This window comes from Microtus oregoni, unplaced genomic scaffold, assembly GCF_018167655.1.
Source record: "Microtus oregoni isolate MIOR12 unplaced genomic scaffold, Mior012 000036F_ref0000092, whole genome shotgun sequence".
Lineage (NCBI taxonomy): Eukaryota > Metazoa > Chordata > Mammalia > Rodentia > Cricetidae > Microtus > Microtus oregoni.
In genome coordinates this window covers 27,106,381-27,129,811 of record NW_024543095.1, presented here as the reverse complement: position 1 = coordinate 27,129,811, position 23,431 = coordinate 27,106,381, and the positions used below count along the sequence as shown (strand labels likewise).

The following is a 23,431-nucleotide window of genomic DNA, read 5'->3' as shown; positions in this document are numbered from 1 at the left end:
GAAAGAGATCACTCTGTACTCGGAACTATTTCAAAACCGCAGCTGCAGCTTCTCTTCCGGGACTTCTTCGCCAGTAACTGGAGTCAGCAGGTTGATGCCTTAAGCCTGGAAGACTATTCCTCCAGATTGTGGAAACGATACTTTAAAAAAATTGTGATTTTCTTTTTATGCTCGAGAGGGTTTTTGTAAAAAAAAAAAATTAAATTGTGTTTATTTTGTTTTATTTTTCCTCTTCATTTTTACTAGTTCTTTGAGACCCTCTCATGATATTTTTTGATCATATTCAGCCTTCCCCCACCTCCTCCCAGGTCCACCCTCCCTTCCCTATCCAACAAACGTGTGTGTCCTTAAAAAATAGTTATTTATTGGTGGTTTAAAGTGTAAGTCTTAATAATGGAAAAATTGAATGGGAGAAAGGATTTTGGATTAAATGCTAAAACACAGCTTCCTTTTGGCTCTCTTATGAATTAACTCATTTAGCTACTGAAAGTTGAAAAAGAGCCAAAAAAGACTTGGCTGGGCCTGCAGGAGAGGGAAGAAGGCAGGGAGCCAATGCCGTGGGCACAGATAGGTGGGAAGAAGCAGGAGGAGAAAAGCCTAGCAGGAGGAGGTGCAAGGCTCCAGGTCTCCCTGTTCACTGTGTCTTTGCAGGGAGGGATCCTCATCATTAAACCAGTGAGCCGGTTTCCTTCCTGGCTTCAGGGGTCTCTTCGACCTCCATGGCCAGCAGAGCAATGGTCTATGGGAAGCAAGGAGGTAGTTCAGTTCAACATGACTAAGTAGCCGGTGTTGGTTTAAACCTGGCGCCAAATAGTTTATTTTAGGTGTATTTAAGTATAGCACAATTTCGTGAAAGCTTATTCTGGTGAATAATTAACCCAATCTTCTGTGCACAATAAAGCACACAGAAATCTCTTTGAGGAACAGTGAAGACAGACTGGGTGTGATTACACTGAAATAGTTTTAAGTATGTGTGACACTTTCTATAAAGATTGACTGGCTGAGAACAACAACGGTCTGCGGGAGGGTCACACAGATAGCACAAGGGTCACCAGGCTAGAATGCGCGTCCATCTGCTCCTACCCTTCTGGATGGATAATAGGTATAGCGTCCCTTCCCTTGAAAAATAATGATCACACTCCTGGTTCCCCTAAGTATCTGTGAGCGCAAAACCCTCCACACCACAAAATTCCTATTTATTTCCTCTCTGTAGCTGGTGCGCACACCGCATTGGCTGTTGCCCTTGGTGCACACACCGCTATTGGCTGTTGCCCTTGGTTTCCTACTCCGTCAACTACTGACCTTCAAGTTTTCCCTGTACTGTTCTTCGATTTGCCAACTGAGGCTCCGTGAATAAGAAGTGATGGATGAGTAAAACAGGCAATATTAACATGCACGCTGTGTGCTCACGTAGGGTTATTTGGCAGCTGGGAGGGGGTGGTTAGAGCCTGAGCTCTTACACAATCTCTGAGAAGACCATGGTCTTGTAGATAAATGAGAAAACAAAGGAAAAGCACCTTGGCCTTCCATGGTGGCTCAAGCTACAGGAAGGAATCCTTTGTGGGTGAGCAAAGGAAGAGAAAGACCAGTTAGCCAGGTCTGCTGTGAATATCCTTCTGTCCTTTTTCTGGGTTGATGAAGCCTAGAGTTGTCCTCAGCCTTTGGAAGAACAGACCTAAACCAAAACTGAAATAAAAAAAAAAAATTACTGATCTTCCTGACAGAGATGGTGAAGAGGGAGGTAAAAGAATTTTTCTTATGTCTGTTTTATAAAAATTTGCTTCATTCTACAGCAATCAGTAACTAAAACATGGCATGCTTTGGGCGGTGCTTTCTGCTGCTTCCTCTGAAAGGGAAAATTATGTAACATAAAGAGCAAATGGTAATAGACCTCAGACCTGCTGAGGACACTGGAGTCATTCATTCCAAGCCCTTGGGACCGGCATCGCAAGCAGCCAGTGCTCAGTGAATGCAACCAAATTTCCTACTTAGGAAATCCTTTAAATTTCCCCAGTGGAAGGTGTGGGAGGGTGCGGGAGGGCGAGGGAGGGTGGGGGACGGTGACGGAGGGTGAGGATTTGATCACTGACTCGAGGGTGAGGGAGGCCATAGGTATAACATTCTAATAAAAGCTGTTTATTAGAATACTCTTCCTTTTAGAAATTCCTGAAGATTGTTGAGCTTAGTGGCAACAGCTAATTAGAAAAGATTCAGTAGAGGTTACCATCAAATATCACTCATTAATTGGTTTTGCAGGTAAAGATTCTTCCCTCCAAACACGATTACCTGAGTGTGAGCTCCAGGATCCACGCCGTGGAAGGAGAGAACCAATTCCTGTGAGTTGTCTTCTGAGCTCCGCACTCAATCCATGGCAGGTGAGCTACACACATGTACATGTACACATGTGCATATACACGAAATAAATATACAAGCCGGGCGGTGGTGGCGCACGCCTTTAATCCCAGCACTCGGGAGGCAGAGGCAGGCGGATCTCTGTGAGTTCGAGGCCAGCCTGGTCTACAAGAGCTAGTGCCAGGACAGGCTCCAAAGCTACAGAGAAACCCTGTCTCGAAAAAAAAAAACAAAACAAAATAAATATACAAAATGTAATAAAAGGGAGAATCACATGCACAGGAAGGCTTCATGTAAAGGCGGTGGTGCTTAGCTTCTAGGTTTATAGAGCACCACGTTAAAAGGAAAAACACAATGTAAACCTTGCTGAAGAGCTTTCCAAACTGGAACTGGGAGGCTATTACGTGGGCAGGACTGTGGATGGTTTTAACTCCTACCTAGAAATACGAGTATTTATCACCTCCTTGACTACAGGCATCTGAATCATTAGAACTACTGAATCCAAAGGCCTACGATGCATCAAGAGTTTATTAGGCTCAGTCTGGACGCTTCCGTTCTGCTTATGAGTTCTTTCCTCCCACCTGTCATGCTGCCCTTGTTCACCCTCTGCATTCAGTAGCTCGCATATATTCCCTCTTTTCCCACATCGTGTCAAGCATTCGTTCCATACTTTCTGAACCTTTGCCTCCAGGGCTTCATACAGATGGAGTTTTCAATTTTGGGTTGATTGGCCCTGAGAGATAAAAAAAAAAAAAAAAAAATAGAAGTAATTATCCAGGCCTAGAGAAGAAAGGTGTACAACGAAAAGGAGTAGGCGGAGGGAATGTCCGCAGGTGTCTTGACTTTTCCGAGAAAGCTCAGTTTAGCTTCATCTGAAGTTGTGGGAAGAACTTTGCTTCTGGTATAACGTGATTAGCACAGGGAGCCCAGAAGGAGAACTGGGGCTTCGCAGGGAGAATCCTGAGACAGAAAGGGTTAAGGTCAGAGGTCATGCTGAGAACTGTCATTATTTCTGCCATCAAAGCAAATGTTTACTAAAACTCCAAGCCACTTTTATCTGGACACCCCTGGACTTTGAAAATACACTGTTTACACGGAACAGATTGTTGAGAACCACAGAAGGCCTTTGTGACTAAGCTCCTGCACTTGTCCCCAACAGCTCAGATTAAATCTCAAAGCAGTTACACCGGCAGCTCCATGACCAAACTGAAACCAAGTTGTCTGGTCTCCCTGGAAGTTAGGAGAAAGGGAACACCCACGTTTTTTACACATTTTGATGGGTGTGACAGTGAACTTCTAGTTCTGAAGTGAAATTGAAAGACGTGTGTTAAGGCCACAGCTGGTGGTACATACCTGCAATCCCAGTAACTGAGGCAGGAGGATCATAAATTTGAGACCAGACTGGGCTGCATATCAAGATCCTGTCTCTGCCATCCATCCATCCATCCATCCATCCATCCGTCCGTCCAACCAACAAACCAACCTTAAATTACCTACAAGAGTCTCTCAAACTAAACCCAAAACACATTGTATTAGTAAGTGTGTTTATATACATATCTTTAGAAAGAGAAAATCATCTTCATTTTCTTTGGAAAGGGTGTTCTTTTGTTGTTCTGAAGTATGTGAATCTGAGTATGTCTGTGTGGGCTTGTGCTCTAGAGTGAAATGTCGGAAGGGGCCAGAGAGGTCCTCTGATGTTCTGGATTTACGGTCGCTGGGAACTGCCCAGTGTAGCTGCTAGGAAGTCAACTCCTGTCCTGCTGTCTCCTTGTTTTGGTTTGCGCCAAGGTCTTATTATTCGGCCTGACTGGTGTCAGACTTGCAGTCCTTCTGCTGAGGCTACAGGCATGCACAAGCCTGCCTGATTAGAAAACCATCCTTAGTGAGTGGGATTACTCTGGTGGCTCCAGATTAGGAGAGCCGATTGTTTTTTTCATGAAGAGGGCCTCTTCCTTGTGCAGAGTTCTGGAGAAAGAGAGAACAATTGCCCAATGAGAGCTGGGCCTTTCTAATAAGAAAGGAAAGGCATTTTTCTACAGTTGTTCCTTGGGCGGTAACTTGGGAAACCTGTTCCAGCGGTTCTCAACCTGGGGCTTGCAACCTCTTTGTGGGTTGCATATTAAATATTGTGCACGTCAGCTATTTACACTGCAATGCATAACAGTAGCAGCATTACAGTTATGAAATACCAATGAAATAATTTTGTATTTGGGGGTCGCCACAACATGAAAAACTGCAGTAAAGGGTCACAGCGTAAGGGAGGTTGAGAACCATCGTCAGGCTGAAGTGAAGTCTGTTGAAGGCAAAGGACAGCATGGCTTTCCAAGAGACCATACCAGGAGGACACTGGGTTCTAGGCTCCACACAGGCAACTAAGGATTTGAGATGAGCTCAAATTCAGGGTGGTATTTATTCAAGGCGAGGCCCTCTTGAGATGGCACAGGGTATCATGGAGTTCAAATCTTTGTATGAAGCATGGCTGGGCAACAGATGCCGGGTAACTGAAATGGAAGAACTGAAGCCTTCAAATATAATCTAGAGTAGGGGAAGGGCTGAGGGTGTCCTCACAGGTAGGAAGGCTTGGGAGTGGCCATGGTGCTCAGTGGACCGGTGAAAATTTCTAGTTCTCTTCACTTGATTCTCATAAGCCTCTGTGCTCTTGGAACACAAAGAGTTGCATCTTATGAAGCAGAGGAATAAGTGCCCGAGAGGAGACTCTGGACATGATGGACATCCGACGATTAGAAGAAATTAATAAAAAGGAAGGTGTCACCATCCTTCTCCTAAGAATAATAGTGGCTTTGAGTGTCTCCAAGGGATGAGTGGGATGGGATCAACTCAGCACACAGTAGGGCAACATAGGATTTGCAGCTGCAGCGGAAGAGTTAAGTAAATCAGGGTCACAAGTTTGGCTGCATTTCCAACTTGGTCTGGCTGGCCATGTGATTGCGATGCATAATGCTTTAGCTGGACAATGAGATCTATTCACTAATCCAAGCTAGCCCTGAGTTCCCTGCAAGAGAACTGGGACTCTTCTCACAGCGGCGCTGACTCTGAGGAGAAAGACAAACCTTTTAAATCAGTGCTTGCAAAGCCTGTGGTTCTTTTTTTATTTTTCTAAAAAAGAAAACAAACTATCTTTTTTCATTTTACACACCAATCCCAGTTCCCACTCCCTCCCCTCCTCCAATTTTCTCCACCTTCCCCTCCACTGCACCCCCCATCCACTCCTGAGAGAGGGTAAGTTTGCTTTGGGGAAGGTCCAAGGCCCTCCCTACTATATCTAGGCTGAGCAAGGTATCCATTCAAAGAGAATGGTTTCCAAAAAAGCCAGTACATGTAGTAGGGATAAATCCTTGTGCCACTGCCAGTGGCCCTGCAGTCTGCCCCAAACAATACAACTATTACCCACATTCAGAGGGTCTGGCTTGGTCCTATGCTGGTTCCTTCCCTGTCCGGCTGGAGTTGGTGAGCTCCCATTAGCTCAGGTAGACTGTTTCAGTGGGTGTCCCCATCATGGTCTTGACCTCTTTGCTCATATTCTCACTCCTCCCACTCTTCGACTGGACTTTGGGAGCTCAGCCCAGTGCTGCCTGTGGACAGTTTTAAGGAGAAATTCTTCACAGATTTTTACCACTGACCTCAATTACTTTTATATAGTCTTTCTATATAAATGATAGTCTTTCTCCCCCATGTGTTTATTGAAATTACTGTATTTTGTGTTTACAGTTTCTCAAATGTAGAAAACCTTAGCCACTATTTCCTCAGCTAGTTTTCTGCTCCTCTTTCAGCTAATCCAATAATCCCATGTTACTAAATTGGGTGGACTTCTTGGAAAACTTATTGACTCTGATTTCTTTTCACTTCTCCATCCCACCCCTACTCAGGGCTCACGTCTCTACACATCCTCATACCTGGCATTTCTGCTGCTTTCTGTGCTTTTTTGTATTTTAATTTTTTTTCTCCAACAGAGAGTAGAACTCTTTCCTGATAGTCTATGTTAGGTAGAAACAGCCATGAGGAGCTAGTTACAAAACCCCTCAAAAGTTGACAAGAGACTCTCTCTCCCAGAATCCTTAGTTTATCTCTTGTTTGGGTTCATTGATCCTAGTGATCACGTGTTCACCATTAATCTGTTACTTTTGCAAGGAGTTCGGTTTGTGAGTTTTCATGGGAACTTGAGCTAGATAAAGGTGGAATTAGCCTTTCTCCACGTCAGCTTCTCAACCTCTGCAGTAGTAGCATTGTCGGTTGAATATGTTTTTTGATTTATTGGGTTTTAGGATCATTGTATAATATTTAACATCATCTTTGTTCCCTACTCAGAGGTTGCTAGAACCACCTCTATCCCAATTATGATAGTTGATACTGCAGGATGCCCCTGGCGTGGGACAAAATAGCTCTTGGGTAAAGAGTAGCTATCCCAAGTTGGCTCCATGAGGAGGTGGAAATACCTAATAAAATAGAGAAATACAAGAAAACGAGATACAATAATTATAACTGTCCTCTGTAATCTTCACTTATAATATTTTGCAGTGAGGGGGATGGGCAAACAAATAATTTAGACATTCAGTTTGGATATGATATAATTCTTAGGCACTAGGATAAATACACTATAGACGGCCAGCAGAATCCAGTTAGGTCCATGTGCGACAATACAATGCAGACTTAAAACCCGGCAATGCGTGGCACAGAACACACTATTATGCGTATTATAATTACAATCATTGGTTCATATTTCATTTATCCTGCTTCTATTCACTCACTTATTTGCTTATACGAGGTCTTACCATGTAGCTGAGGCTGGCCTTGAACCTTCCATCATCTTTTCTCTGCTTCCTAAGTGTTTGTGTTGCAAGCATGTATCACCATGCCGCAGGATTTTGAAGACAAGCGGAGAGTGGTGGCACATAATTTTGCCCTAGCACCTGATCCTCAGAGACAGGCTAATCTCTATGAATCCAAGGCTAGCCTGGTCTACATAGTGAGTTCTACATCAGGGGTACACAGTACGACTCTCTCTCCAAAAGGAATTTTAAGAAAAGATTTGTTTGTTTCTTATGTATCTGATGTATGTGAGTGTTTTCTCTGCATGTCTTCACACGAGAAAAGAGCATCAGGCCCCGTGGGACTGCAGGTAGAGACCGTTGTGAGCTTCCATAGGGTTGCTGGGAACTGAACTTAGTATTTTTGGAACAGCAGCTAGTGCTCTTAACTTCTGAGCCTTCTCCAGAAAAAAAAGAAGATTTTTAAGTTGAGTATTACATAAGATCTGCAGCTGAGCCCTGTTTGCTTTTTATGGTATGATGAGATTAAATGACAGTGGAAAGACCACAGGATAAATCTGAGGGAGAAAAAAAAAAGACTATTTTGGGGACCTCTGGTGATTTGTGGTGTGTCACACTGTGCTGAACAGAATTAGGGCTGTTCTTCCAAGTACTGTACAGGGACTGACAAGAACACTGTTAGAAGATTAGCTGTGGTCCATTTCAGATGAGCTCCCCAGAAGCAAGCTGGCCTCTTTCTAAAGTCAGGCTCACTGGGGATAAATAAAGAGTTAAAGCATAGTCATTGGAGCTTTCTCAATTCAATGACGATAGCATTATGGTCCATCTGTTGCTTCCCTTATAAGCATGCATCTTCTAAACAAAAGGGCTAGAGGCAGAATCCTGAGTTTACAAAAGTACTTTTCAAGTAATTACCTTCTTGAGTGCAAAAAATCCTTTGTGACTAAGTTGTGATTCTTACCTTCTCACTACTGTGACTAAACACCTGACTTGAACTACTTAAAGGAGAAAGAGTTTATTTGAGCTTGTGGTTTCGGAAGTTTCTGTCTGCAGCTGGCTCCTCTGCTCCCGGGTCTGTAACAAGGTGGAAGAGAGAAGTGGAGGGATGCTACTCACCCCATTTGATGAGAAGGGGGTAAGGGTAGGGATGGAAGAAAGTGTAGTTTACCAGGGCACTTCTCCAAGGATCTACTCCCTTCAGTTTGATCCTACTCCCCTCCTCAAATAAATGTTACTCCAAATACTGCATCAAATAATGAATCCATCAGTGGATGCATCAGTTGCTATGCTCAGCACTCTAATTATCCACTTTCTTCTCCCAAATCCATGTCTGAATCTTGCTATAAGCCAAGCTGTCAACACACGGCGACTTTTCACATCAAAAGTAATAGTGTTAGTATTAGTTCCCCTTTGGAATTGTGGAAACGGAATCTCAACTCTTTAAACAACTTCATCAAGGCCACACAGGTAACCAGAAGAACTGGCGTTTAATACTAGAATCCTTTCATTTTGACTTTCGTTCTCAACCCCTGCTTTAATCTGCTTCTTTAGGCAGATAGCTCACGGAACAGTTGAGGGAGGTATTAGCTGCTTGCCCACTTGCTCTGGGTCTCCACTACCACATGATCCTTGTTCTCACCTTGCCATGGGGTGGTAGTGTGCCCTCTCCCTAGACAGTCCTCATTTGGGCGAAGCTTATTTTGGACAGCTTATTTCTAGAATTGTGTGTGCAACTTACACAAATAACACGCTTCTAACTCCCTCGGGCCACCTAAATCCTGCCTTAGAACAAGGATTGTTGCTTCGTTACAGCCTGTAGGGTTCTGAAGTGCAAGGAAAAGGCTTTGGTACTTGAGGGCAGTCATTGAACCAAAAGCACTGGAGTTACCCAGACATAGTTAGCAATGAAGGATTTCTGAACCACACATTAAACTTTCTTGAAAAGAACCTGTATTTTAACAAGATCTCCGAATGAATCACATACACACGAAAGGGTAAGAAACAATGTATTAGATCCAAGCATCTTCTTTGTCTCCTCGAAGTCCTCTCTAGTGTTTTCTTAACTCAACTGCAGCTGACCCGGGCAATTCTGATAATTCCTAGGGGCTGTGCCTAACCACGTCAGCAATGTTATGACTGTTGCTTGGGCAGTTAAGGCTGATGTCCACAGACAAGGTCCACTTCAAACTATTTACAATATGAAGTCATAAAAAGGGGCTTATCTGTTAGATTACGTTTCCAGGAACATGGCTGCACTGACAGGTACAAGCCGGCTCACAGTATCACACAGGGACACGATCTCTAGTGCCAGATGCATTGCTCGTCCACAAGGAATAAATCATGGTGTCTAAACATTTGATACGTGGAGGATTTTCACAGGCAACACACGTTAACCTGTGGCATCTCAGGAATGCAGTTATGTTATTAGACTGATAATAAGGCTAGGTCCCCAATTAGGCTTCCAGATTCGTGGTGCATGAACTTTAAGTAAAGGAAATATGATTTCCCTGGGGATTAGGCATAAAGACTCTTAGTATAAGCACACTAAATCAGAGAAACACATATCACCAGACAGGGTTGGCTCAATCACCTTTATGATAGCTGCAAAATAAGGCTGCGATCATGTGGTCACACTGGATATCAGTTTATGAAGCTTTCCTAATTTAGTCACGACAATGATAAATGCGAAGCAGCAAGGACCTGGTAAGGACTTTGAGTGACTGCTGACACTACTCTTGAGGAGAAGCTAGGTGATAGCCGCTGACTAGGCCACGGTGATTGAAAATGGCTGCTGTGAGCTTGACTCATGAGCTCAAAGTTCAGAAGCCTCTGGGACACATTTACAGAAACAGAAAACAACATTAAATCTGCTTCCAATTCTGGAGGGAGGTATCCTCCCAAGGCAAAGCCAGCTTTATCAGTTTGGCTTCTTTGTTTGCTAACGGCTGAGTAACTACAGCTTGTGCAATTAGCTAAAGCCTTCTATGAAAGCATCTTAACACATCCCTTGGTCAAAAAGTTAATTCTAAGATATCTTTATAATATAGAGAATAATAACTAGACATGCAAATATTAGCTAGTAAATATTAACATTTAGCAGTTTTAAAAGTTTTTTTCTTAAAAAAAAAAAGGTTTTTTTCTTTGTAGAAATTTGTTATAGCCACAGTTAAAGTCATACCCATGCCTACACTTTCCTCAAAACCATGATTTTCTAGGTGTGTGTGTGTGTGTGTGTGTGTGTGTGTGTGTGTATGTGAACACTGCTAAGTCCTCTTAGGCAGTTTTCAGTGAACTTCTCTACCCTTCTCTGTGACTATGTTTTCTGTGAAGCTCTGGAATTTCCTTGACTGTGTAATCATGAACTCTAAATGTGGAGGAACAATACCAAAGTAAGCACATGCAATAATGTAAGACCAAGGCAAATGCATGTTGTGTAAAGACTAGTGTGCCTTTATCTCAAATAAGGTAATAACTGATGGAAAGTAAGGGCAAAGGATACCATTTTCAGGTTCTCGATATTCTGATGGTAAACTAAGCATTGTAATGTATTTGGAAATTCACTGTATTTCCCCAAACACATATAAGTAAAGTCTTGTTGAAACACGAGTAGAGCTCACTCAGTGTCTAGCGGCGTTCATCATATCATGATAGAGTGTAGAATTGTAACAGAGAACATGTGGTCAATAAAGACAGAAACTTTTGCTATTTACCTTCTACAGAAAAAACTGTCAATCTGTTTTAATGAATTCAAGTATTCTTTGTCTTTCTCCTGTTAGAGTCAGAGATTGTAATTTTGTTTCTACAATAGTTAACCTTACATTAAAAATCATTCTGAGTCAAATATCTTTACTTTTAAAGGAGAGAATAAATTTGCTACATTTATTTACTTATTTGCATGCAAGGGAATCGTTTGTGTTGTGTGTGTGTGCGCGCCGCTACGTACATGTGTGTGTATGTGCACGTGTGTGTGTATGTATATATCCTTGTGTGTGCGCGTGTGTGTGTATGTATATATCCTTGTGTGTGCGCGTGTGTGTGCGCAGACGTGTGCATGCACACCCATGCTCACTTATGCACTCACTCAATCACATGCCCTGCACCTGGTCTGGGCAGCACAGCAGAGCAGGGTGTGGGTGAACCCCTGAGTGTGGGAGATCTGGCCCTGCCCCTCATCTGTCATGTGGTTGTGTGGATGGGGGAGACATGCTTCCTCCCCACTCCTCACTGTCTGTGGCAGGGAGACAGCTGGCCCTGGAGTCCTAAGAGCAGGAGAGCTGTCTCTGCCCCTCACCAGCTGCAGTACTTAGGTGAGTGGCTCATGTACTCTCCTGGGCAAGGCAGTGGAGTTGGCCCTGATGGTCCACTGTGGGAGAGCCTACCCTGAGGACACGAAAGCAGGAGAACTAACCCGGTCCCTTCATTCATTGCTCATTGCTTCAAAGGATTAATTAGCCAGGGCAAGGCTGGAGAGCTCACCCAGTGGTGAGGACAGGGGAGAGCTGGCGGGCTGTCCAACCCCGCAGCTACCCAGGCCCAGAACCAGGGTTTTGAGTTGACCCACCCCAACATCTACTTCATCTGTGACCTGCGGGAGCATGTGAAGGGGCTGAATTTGCAGACCCAAAGCTGCAGGACCTCCATGACCCAGGTCAACAACAGGATGTCCAAGAAGAGTCCCAGTGAGGCCCAGCATTGATAGCGTAACAGAAGCTAGAGACCTTGAGCCAGGCCAATGACTCTCTGCAATGAACAGTAAAGTAAAGATATAAAGACAAAAGGTTTGCTATGTGACTCACTGTGTCACACTACAGTTTCTGTGATGAGATTTTTCGTTTTTCTTTTTTTAATTTATTTTTATTTTTTTGAGGGGGTTGCAAGGGCAGAGGGTAGATACAAAGGGACGGAAAAAAGAATGTAATCGAGACACAGGATGTGAATGACACAAAGAACAAATAAAAAAAAGTTAAAATAGAAATGGAATGGGAGCATAAAGTAGGAAAAGAGTGAGGGGATGGGAGGAGAAAGATACAAACCTGGGCTGACACTTGGTGTAGTCAGTACTTTATAAATGAAAATGATTTAAATCCCAACATCTGCTTAACGTAAACCCCATGCTGCTGCTCCGTGTCAGTTTCCCCTATCATTTGCAATATTCCCCCTTTCTTTAGTATTTTCTGTCTCTTTACTTCTTCAGGAGTCCAACTCTGAGGCTATAAAAACATTCAGGTTTCTTTTTGTTCAAGATAAAAATATATGTCTCTCTCTTGAGTTGTATCTCTTAAGCTCCTCTTTTCTTCTCTTGGCCAAACTAATCTTTTTTTTTTCTTTTTTTAAAATTTATTTATTTATTAAAGATTTCTGTCTCTTCCCTGCCACCGCCTCCCATATCCCTCTCCCTCCCCCAATCAACTCCCCCTTTCTCATCAGCCCGAAGAGCAGACCTTGGCCAAACTAATCTTTTCAAAGTATTCTGCCACAGTCTCCAAATTTGTAGTCAAATCATCAAATCACCTTTTCTTTTCTTTTCTTTTTAAAGACAGGGTCTCATGTAGCCCAGACTGGTACTGAACTCACGATATAGCTAAAGAGGACCTCAAACTCCTAACCCTCCTGCCTCCCCTGCCCAAGTGCCGGGTTTCCAGATGTGTGGCATCACACTTGGTCTCCAGTCAACTTTCTACCGTCTTCCGCAAGCTCAGCTGTCAGTGTAACGTTATAGTCAAAATCTTGCTCCTGGTAGTTATTGATGAATATTATAGGATGTGCCTCGTAGATATTTATGGTATTGGGGGAAGAATTAGAGAATGAAAAAAGGTGGACTGATTTTCTAATAGACCTCGGGGTCAAAGATGGCTTGAAGACTCTTTCCAAACCCAAACTCGTAGTCAGTAAAAGTGATGTGGACCAGCCTCATCTGTGCTATGCTGTCATCCTTTCGTTCTTATGACATTTTGAGTTACTGTGAGATATAGTGCCTAGTGTTTAAATGCTTTCCTTAACATTACTAAGACATTTATGAGATTCATTTTCTGTACAACACGTCGTCTTGGTTTGCATTACTTAGCCTCAAGCACACTCAACCCTGGGACAGGGTTTCTAACCATAGCTAACCTAGCTCTCCACTGATTGTTGTTCAATTGCAGATCCTTAGCTTTTGCATAAGAAGTTACACAGATAATATTTTTTTCCTTAAGTTAAATACTGCTACAAGATACAGCTTTAAAAATGAGTGTGTGAAGATTAAATTATCTTTTAAGTAACTAGCAAACAGCATATTTTACTGACTTGTCCTAGAGATTCCAAAGTGCAGAATTTGAGCATAACTTCCTGTTTTTCAAAGGCATGTGATGGTAGTCTGCAAACATGAGCAAATATGAGAGTGCTCTATTATTTATTTGTTGCACAACCACAAATCCACAGCCTAGTGGATGTTAATATTTTCTGGGAATGACATCAGACTTTGGAAAAGTTAACAGCTATAAGAGTTCACAGTGATCCACAGTGCAGAAGCCTAGCTTTTTGCAACAGAAAGGACTCGGGTGAAGAGCTTATGTTGGTAATAACTTAGCCCCGGAATGGCAGGGCTGACTTAAGTTCTGCTTCTAACATCTGGCAGGGTATGGGTAATCTAACCTCTTGCAGGGCCTCCAGTTCCTCAAAAGAGAGGCCTGAATTTCTGATGATTAACATCTTTTCCTATTTTAAGGTCTTTGTTTATTGAATCAGCAACACCTCTGATAGGAGGAATGTGTACTGGTGGTGGTTCTTGTCAGCCATAGAAATGTGGGCTATAGAATGGAAGAGAATAAAGGCATGACCTTTTGACAGAAAGAGGGCTTAATCTTTTAATCTGAATATTTGATTCTTATAGATCTGAACTGAATTTTTATGTAAATTATTGAAAGAGATTTTGAAGGCTCAAGATATGTTCATCTAAACACTACACAAGACCAACATATAAAGTTACGTAGAATTAGGGGCGCTTACACAACTCTCAATCGTTTGCTTTGAATTTGGGGCCATGAGACCCAAATCTCCTTGATCTCCATAATAAAAAATTCAAATAATTTGAATAATTTGTTTCTTAGATATAGCTGATGGAAGGATTTTCCCTTTGATGTTTATTTTAAAACATAGTAATCTCTGGGGCTGAGGAGATGGATGGCTCAGGGGTAAAGAGCACTTCCTGCCCCTCACGAGGACCGGGGTTTGTTCCTAGCACCCATCTGATTCACAAGCATCTGTAACTGCAGTCCCAGAGGATCTGATTCCTTCTTCTGGCCTCTGTGATCAGGCACAAATACAGACATAACACTGATATACATAAAGAAACTATACTAAGTCCCCCAAATCAAAATATCATATTCGTAAAAATAAAATTTCTCTGATGTATGCCGGTAAGATGGACTAGAAACATTAGGTTTAAATGAATTTGTGTTACATATGGGCCTGATGTGCCACAACAAATTCCTCTCCTGGGCTTTGTTTTGTGTTTGTTCCAGTGAAGCTCAGTGTTCTGGATATGTAGCCCAATAGGTGATACGAAGTAGAAATTGGGATCGTTATGGCTAATCCGAGTATGCCGGAAGAGTCTAAGTCTAACGTATGAAACCCACAAACTGAAATGAATGGTAGAACTGGATGGAGCTGTCTACTGAAGAATCGGCACCAAGGCTTAAGCAGAGCAACCAATCACAGTCACCACGGAGCCAACTGCTGCAACCATGTACAGATAGTATCGGTCATAACAAAGGTATGTTTTCTTCCCCCTTCTGGGAATTTGGTCCACAAGGCAAGGACAAATTCCTGGACTGAAAGATTAGTGGAAAATTTTGGTTGGGGGACAAATAGTTCCGTTGATCCAATTTTCAATAACTTTCTGAAGAGATGTGGCAAAACACAGCTGAAATCCATGGAGACAGAAGGCAATAGGTTCTAAGGGTGATGGTTGTGGCTTCATGATGCCTCATCTGTGTGATTGGCTCACATTCCAAATTTTCCTTTCAGCTATAGGGGATTGTTCTTTCTTCCTGGATCAGTATTATGTGATGTGTAGGCTTGATAATTTGTTTCTTTAAAAGGCATAAAGAGTTCATTATTCATTGTGGCTGACTGGTGATTCCCCCCACCCCACGTCTCTCTCTCTCTTCCATTTTCCCTTTCTCTCACTCTCTCAAACTGGAGTATAAACCCAGAACCTTGTGCATCCTAAGAAGGAACTCTACCACTGAGCAGGGTCCCTAGGTTGACTGAAGCATCGAAAAGATAAAAGTGATATTTAGAGGAACCTTTGGAAAACTAAGAAGAGCTAGGATGATCGATTTAGAGAAAGATGTGGCATAGAGCTTCAAAACCAAGCCATCCTGGTGGAGTCACTGTTTGGTAGAGCATAGTCACGGACATGATTCAACTGTGTTCTCAAAGGCTGCTTCCCTCTGTGTCTCTTAACTCTTTTCAAGATCAGCCATCTTCATCTTCTTCAAGCCAGGTTCCTGAGAAGCTACTGTTTATCCAACAACCATCTTCTCTTCTCTGTGCTGTCTGCCTCAGGCTGTTGTCAATGCTGTGAGGGCACCAGACCACGGAGATGGTCCTGGGCTTCTGTTTGGTGTTTTCACTACATACACCCAGGACTGAGAACGGTGCTTCTCTAGGTCCACACTGTTTATGCAAGTAATATGGTTTATATGTAAAACACATTTTATTTCAAGGAATCCGGAAGTTTGGCACATACTAATCACACACATACACTAATTTGTGGCCAGCCTCAAACAAAAATGCTGACGGCCTCCACTGGGAGACATCACTCATGTTAGTGCATTTTTGCATTGCCAGAGAAAGCAGCATACTTGAGTATCTCCTCACAAAAGGATGTAGACTCTTGTGTGTGCATTTATCTAGATTCTGCCTATTATCTGACTGTGTGCCTTTGTGATTAGATCACTGTAGAAGCTATTAGCCATGAGCCCAACTGTGTGCTAAGTCCTGAGCTTCCTAGAAAGTCTCTGCATATAGGGACGGTCTTGATCATCTTGACACAGACCACTGTAACTAATGAATCCATTTAATTGTTTATGAGGGATGGAGAGAGAGAGTCATAATTTATGTTCTTTCCAGCTTATGGAATGGTCTATAGCAATGGTTCTCAATTTGGACTGCAAAGCAGAATATTCTATAATGCCTACAAAAAATTAGATCCCAACCCAGAATAAGTAGGTTGTTAGCATTAGCATCTCTAGGCCCTTTGTTTTAAAGTTCTGCAGTGATTCTTTTGTGCAGGGTGGTGACCAAGGGTCCTAACTGATTTTCCTCCAAAGCACTTGAGCCAGCAACTTCCTCTAGGAGGAATCTGTAGGTTTGGGAGGGATTCATCTAGTGCACTGCACATTTCATACTTTTTCATACATTTCATATTTGCATACTGAAACAAATTATTGGTTTGCTTATTTGAGTTTGTAAGCAATGTTCTTGGAAGAATGTCGTTTTAGGGTCTTTATTAGAGTCAAATTCACAAATTCGTGAAATGTACGTATCCAACTGCGGCAATATTTTGCCATTAACCTACTTTTCTGAACTTATGAATGCATTGTGTATTGTGAAATAAACAGTCACATCTGTTTCTTGGTGTTTTTCAACAGTCCACATTCTATTGAGCCCTGATCAGGAGGCTCTGCTTAAAAGAAAAAAAGTTGGTTGGTAGGAAAGTTGTAATGAGCCAGCTTGTAGTGTTATATGTGCTTTTCTTTTACCCATTTCCCAGCCCGGTGACCTTTTGGCGATGAGGTGAGGGTGTTCTCTATACGTCTCCCTATCTGATTCTTCACAATCTGCAGTGATAAGATCTCAGGCAACAGTTGCACAAGCGCTCCAAGCTTCCTGCAGAATTCTGTCTGGCAGATCTATTTTACTGCCATGCTCAGCTCCTAGTGGATGCCTGGTGATGATTTTAGTTGCCCTGACATGATGACAGAACCACTAGATGCAAGAGCTCAACAGGGAGAGACCCTCACCCTCCTACCGTATGTCTGTCTCTGCAGCCCAAGCTGCATCATCAAGTGCCTTTAGATTCTGACAGCTGCTTTTCCGATGGAGGAAGCTTTATCCTGCACACGTCTGGGAGGTATCCTGATGCCCTGTCAGAATGCAGATTTTTCTCATGATGACTTTAGGGCTTGTAATAGTCACCACCTACCCCAGTCCCACGGCTGCACATCCTCCATTGCCCTTGCACACTTGGAGGGAAGTGGGATGTAATTGTGTGATTTTAAGGAATCATCCTTCAGCATCTCATTGATTTTCTTTGCCCTCCCCCATGTATTAGGTGCTGACTCAAGGTTTTCTCCGCCCCCCCCCCATTAAAGCTTGCTTTGGGAAAGGACAGAAACTCTTTTCATCCTAAGAACTTCAGACTTAAATCCTCTGATGAGTTTCTGAATTCTAGAAAAGTTCAATGAGTAAAACATCAGAACACTGAAGTTTCTTTTTGATAGTAGTGATGGCTCAGAAGATTGCCAGACTTCCTGGTCACCTTGGTACCTTACTGGAATCTCTTGTCAGTTTGTCCCATGTGGTTAGCCTTTCTGGGCCTGAGATGTTTGGGCTTGAGCTATAGATAGATTGTCTTTAGGCATAAGCATTCCAGAGGAGAAAACCTCAACTCTGACACCATTATTCTGGTCTCTGAAAGCACTTCATTTCATAATTTCATGTTTTCCTTTTCACATGTCAACCAGTGCATCTGGCAGCTGTGGTGCAGAGTCAGCAAGAGAGGCCCTGTTTTCACTTCATGGCCTGGCTTCGTCTTAAGTTTGAACAAGAGTTCTCAGGCCTGACTCTGCCTTTGGACGTGTTCCCAAACATAAGAATCCTAAAGTTGCATAAAATTATACACCAGGAAGCTAAAGAAAAAAGAAGATTGTTTAAATGAAACACCATGAGATCCGAAGACATTCTTACGTGTAGGTTACTTTTAATTTTAGAAAGCAAATTTAGTAGATAACCAGTAGCAAAACCATGCCAAACATTCTGTGAAAGTAATATGCAGAATGACCTCACTGTGGTAAAATACAGGATGTATAAATATACATGGGCTTGCCAAGGTCAGATGTTTTGCTAAGTGCTTTATATATAGTGTTTTATGTGTATAACTGAGAAAAATCCAGAGAGGTACTTCTTACTTGCCCCCTTCATATCCACCATCTTTATGGTACCAATTACGAAAACAAGTTATATAATCAAGCCACATGCCCATCAGTAAATCAACAGATGAAGATAATGTGACACACATGTACATTCGAGGTTGGTTGGAAGAGAATCAACAACAAAATTATCACAGTTCTACAATGAAGCCTATTGTGCGGCGTGCTAATTAAAAAGTAAACCAGCAAAAAGGATGGAAGTGTCGACCATTATGTGTTAAGCACAATAGACAGAGTCATAAAGGCGAATATCACATGGCTCCTCTGTTATCTAGAAGCTACATTTGAAATGCATGTGCTTAAGAAGCGAGGCAGAAGGGCATGATTTAGGTGGAGGTGGGTGGACCAGAGGGAAGGAAAAGAGGAATGAGACAGGGTCATAGGAAGGGAATTGAGCAAATGTATATAAGAAAACGTCATAATGAAACCCACCACATTGTATAATGAAGACAGGCTAAAAATAAAAGAAGAAAAAGTAATTTTTGTATTTGCTTTTGTCAGGAAAATTGAGCCATGATTTCTTTCTTAAAAAAAAAATGGTCATGCTGTTAAACTGCCTTTTAAATATTTATATTTATCCCCAAGTACTGGACTGTTCTCAGCCTTGGTGAGTGGACAGCAGTTGGTGTGGAGACTCATAACTAGTCCAAGAGTAAATGAAGTTCCTAAGCACATGTATATACGAGCAACACTAAGTGGATACAGTAGGCTGTGCATGTGTGTGTATGCACAAATGTATACATAATAATTATTATAGGAGAAGAGGTAATGAATTTGAAAGAGACTTGGGAATGGTAGGAAGTGGAGAGAGAATAAGGAAGGGTGGAAATTATGTAAATACAGTATCACATATGAAGTTATCAAAAATCAAATGTTTAAATAATATAGGAATAAATGACTGCAAATGCTCAGCCCTAAATAGGACATTTTTGTTGTTTATTTTTGAGACATGATTTCATTGTGTAGACCTGGCTGACCTAGGACTTGAAATACAGACCAGTATATCCTTGACCTCTGAGTTCTGCCTGCTTCTGCCTCCTGAGTGCTGGGGTCAAAGGTGTGCACTACCATACCTGGTTAAACAAGACGTCTTTGCCAAACATCCCTACCACAAGCAAGGCTCAGGAAACATCTTGGAGGAGGTCATAAGAATGCCACAGCTGGAGGATGGGGAGGAGTGCTGTACAATGGTCTCATCTGGGCATGATTAATGCACTTGTGACCATGGCAGCTGTGGTTGCCTGAGTAAAGCCTGCACAAGATCAAGCCAAAGAAAATTCCAGCATGCTTAGGGGGTACTTATGTGGTTTTATCTTATTTACTTTACTTGTGCTGAAATAAGAAACAACCAAGGCAATTTATATAAGAAAAAGTTTGTTTGGGCCTCACAATTTCAGAGGGTTAGAGCCCATGACCTTCGTGGTGGGAAGCATGGCAGCAGACAAACAGGACAGGCATGTTCCTAGAATAGTAACAACAACTTGAGACAAAACCACCTGAAACAGAGAGAGCTAATTGGCATTGGTGTAGGCTTTTGGAACCTCAAAGCCTGCCTTTAATGACACACGTCCTCTAACAAGGCCATACCTCCTAATCCTTCCCAAACAGTTCCACTAACTGGGGACCAAGGAGTCAAACATCTGAGCCTATGGGGGCCATTCTCATTCAGACCGCCACAGGCTCCACCCGTAACCAAGGAGCTATCGGTAGTCGCTGGTTGTTGGGGAAGGAGAATCAGTCTTCTTTAAAGCTTTGATTTGACCACTGGTTTGTTATTCTTGCTCGAGCTACTGCCCTCAACCATGCACGTATGGACAGTACTCAAAGGACTCCGCATGTGTGAAAGAATAATTAAAAGAAGGAGGAAACCCTAAACAAAACATATTTTTAGTTCATTGCTGGAGGATTTCATGTGTGTGTGTATGTAATGTATTTTGGTCATACTCTTTTGCCCTCTGCTAACTCTTTTAAGAGCCCTCCTCCACACCCCCTCCCAACTTCATACACTTAAAAAAATAATAAAGCACTGAACCTAATCCATGATAGAGAGTTCTTAATATGCCCAGTTTGCAACAAACAAAACTGAGGTCAAGTTTAGTTAGTTTGACCAGTGATACAGATGATATGTTAGAGAATCCCATAGTCATAGACTACTCTGATTCAGTGTGTCTACCTACAGAGGTGAACTTTGGTTAATAAACAATAGCTGGTGAAGGATAATGGGTCATTTATACAGTCTTTGTTTTGATTATGTATATATTCTAGATTTATCTCCAATAAATTTCTTTGATTAATAAGAGATTATTATTCTTATTAATTTTGCATTGTTGGTGATGGAAACCAAATTCTTTTACATTCTAGGAAAAAGAATTTTTCTCTTCTCCCTTCTAGATGTTTGCAAACTTTTCCATGAAATTCTCAGAACACGAGAAACTCTTCTTATCTTGGGTTGGTTTTATCTTAGTAATGCCTAAGAGATAATTAATCCTATGGATAAATAAATAAGGCAAGTAATGGCACTCTTACCTTTGTTTCTTACATGGCTGCCTAACACATGGCACCAGAACTTTGCCACTGAAAGCCTAAAACACCACACACTTCATCTCACAGTATCTGGAGCTACAACTCTGTCTTAAAGTTTCCTATTTAAAAGTGGCAATAAAAATGATAGTAGTGTTGAAGTCTCTGCTGATGTTCTAAATTCATCTGAATGCAGGTTTTTCTTTTTTTTTTTCTTTTTTATTAAAACAGAGTCTCTCTGTGTGGCCTGGAGCACAGAGTCCTCTTGCTTTATCCTCCCAAGGGCTGGGATTCTCAGTGTGCACCACGTGTCTGGTTTGCCCTGAGGTTTCTATGCCTGTAAAGTGAAGCTCAGATCTGCTTCTTCACGGTGCTGAGAATTTGGTCCAAGTCAAGTGTCATCTGATAGCTGGAACTAGGGTCAGGCGTATGTCTCCCTGCCTTGGGGACCTAGATCTCAGAAAGCATGACTGCAGTCACCAGTACCTGGAAGAGAGTGACGGCTTCATACATGTTCACTTACTTATAAACACATTTAAAACACACACACACACACACACACACACACACACAATGGAAGGAAGAACACAATCAGCTTTGCTGCTAAGCAACTCATCTTAATGTCTCATTTGGATCCAGGTTTCCCCAGAGTGTCAGTACCAGGCTAAATGATTGTCTCTGAGTGAATTCAAAATGGCCACCATGTGTCTTCCAAGGGTTCAAGTTTGCTAGAGAAGCTGATTGCAAACCATGTCAGTTTCGTCTGCTGCAATTTACCAAGTCATCCCAACCTCCCTGGATAGGATTGGAGGCAGCATTCAGAGGCCGATATTAGGTAGTTAGCCATCCTACCACACAGTACCATTGTTCTCATTTTATGCATGAGGAACCCTGGACATTGTGGGCTAAGTAGTTTGTTCAAAGTCATATGGTTAATAAATAAAAAAAAAACTTGGATACAAAACCAGGCAATGTGATTTCCAAAGCCTGAACATCTGTGTGTAGAATTTGAGCTGGAGAGAGGAGGGAAGGGATAGAGAAAGGAGTTACTCACCTAGGTGGTGGGAGCAGTTATGTGCAAGTGAGGGCCAGGACTGGAAAAAGCTTCCCTGAGCCAGGAGAAGCAGCACCAGGCAGGGTGGGAAAGGGTTTGGGTTCCTGCACTACCGTAATTAAGCCTTGTCAGACCTGTGAGTGAAAAGACAGATAGGCAAGGAACTTTTGCAAGAAGGGCGACCTTGTCTAGGAGGCAAAGATTGGGCTAAGGAATGTGCACAGGGTTGGTATGATGGGAAATGCTGAATATGAGCACAGCCAGACCCCAGCGCATGGGGCAAATCCAAAGTTGGAGCTGGGACATCCTCAGAAGTGTCAGCCAAGAACACAATGTTCTGGAAGTCAAATGTACTCAGCAGCCTTGAGGACAGAGGAGAAGGAGGCCAGGCTGGATGGTTTAGGTTTAGACAACTGAGAAACTGCAGAAATATTCACTGATGATTTTATTGGCTTCCCCCTCCCTTCCTCCCTTCCTCTCTCCTTTCCTCCCTCTGTCCCCTACCTCCTTCCTTCTTTTTTTGTTGTATTTCCGTGTACTGTGTATGAAACCTGGTTCCTCTGTGTGTTTGTTGAGCAAGCACTCAACCACCGAGTTACATTCCTGTCCTGATTTGCATTTCTACTTACAGGATGCTTCATGCTATCAGCATTGTATTAACACTAAGTTGTAGCAGGAAGTCATCTGAAAACTCAAGAGAAATAAGAACGATTACACTTCTATCTGACATCTTAATGGCATAAAAAAAGAAAATTCTTCCTGCACTCAATCATATTGATAATAATTCAAAATGTGAGGTACACAATTATTGTAAGTCAGTATATCAGAAAACAAAGAAAAATGCATGGAGAAAACATTTCATTAGTATATTAACAATTCATGTAATAATAGGAAAAAGTTGATTGATTAATAGGAAAATGGCCAAAGCACAGAACTGGCATCTCAGAAAGGAAGCAATAAAGACAGAAATGTCCCCCCTAGTGTGTATGTTGATATCCCAACCCTTTATCTTTCAGAATGTCACTGTATTTAGAGAAGAAGCAATTATACAAGATGAAGTGCCTAGGGTGGGTTTAATCCAGGATACTCTCCTAGGAAAAGTGCGTAGGACATACACCCGTGGAGGAAGGACAAAGTAAGACAGCTGTCAGCCAAGGAGTCCGACTCAGATGAAACTACACCTACCAACACTTGAATCCTACACTCCTGGTCTACAGAATTATGAGAAAATAAAATTCTATTGTTCAAAATATCAACTCTGTGGCGTGTTATTAGCAAACTAAATGACTCAAAATGTAAATACTAAAATACATACAAATTAAACAATAATTTGAGCAGAAAATATCACACATTTGTGTCATATACTTGTGGGTAAGACTATTTACTTGGTATGTACTTAGAAGAGCAGTTGGCAATAACAAAGTGTTTTTATTTTATTTATTAGTTGACACCTAATCAAAGTGTCAGGGGAGCAGAGGAAGGTAGAGCTCTGTGAGTGCGAGGCTAGCCTGGTCTACATA

The 23,431-nt window shown here is 42.2% G+C and overlaps 1 long non-coding RNA gene across 3 annotated transcripts; it reads left to right on the top strand.

Moving 5' to 3' along the window:
• The first annotated feature begins 1,483 nt into the window (after nt 1-1,483).
• Nucleotides 1,484-23,091, top strand: LOC121433074. Of its 3 annotated transcripts, none has more exons than XR_005972268.1 (4): nt 1,484-1,741; nt 2,257-2,375; nt 14,642-14,892; nt 22,928-23,091. It is a non-coding gene; the product is annotated as an uncharacterized LOC121433074 (long non-coding RNA). The 3 variants fall into 3 exon arrangements; XR_005972270.1 differs by lacking the exon at nt 22,928-23,091 and adding an exon at nt 17,873-18,709; XR_005972269.1 differs by lacking the exon at nt 1,484-1,741 and adding an exon at nt 1,940-2,020.
• The last annotated feature ends 340 nt before the right edge of the window (nt 23,092-23,431 follow it).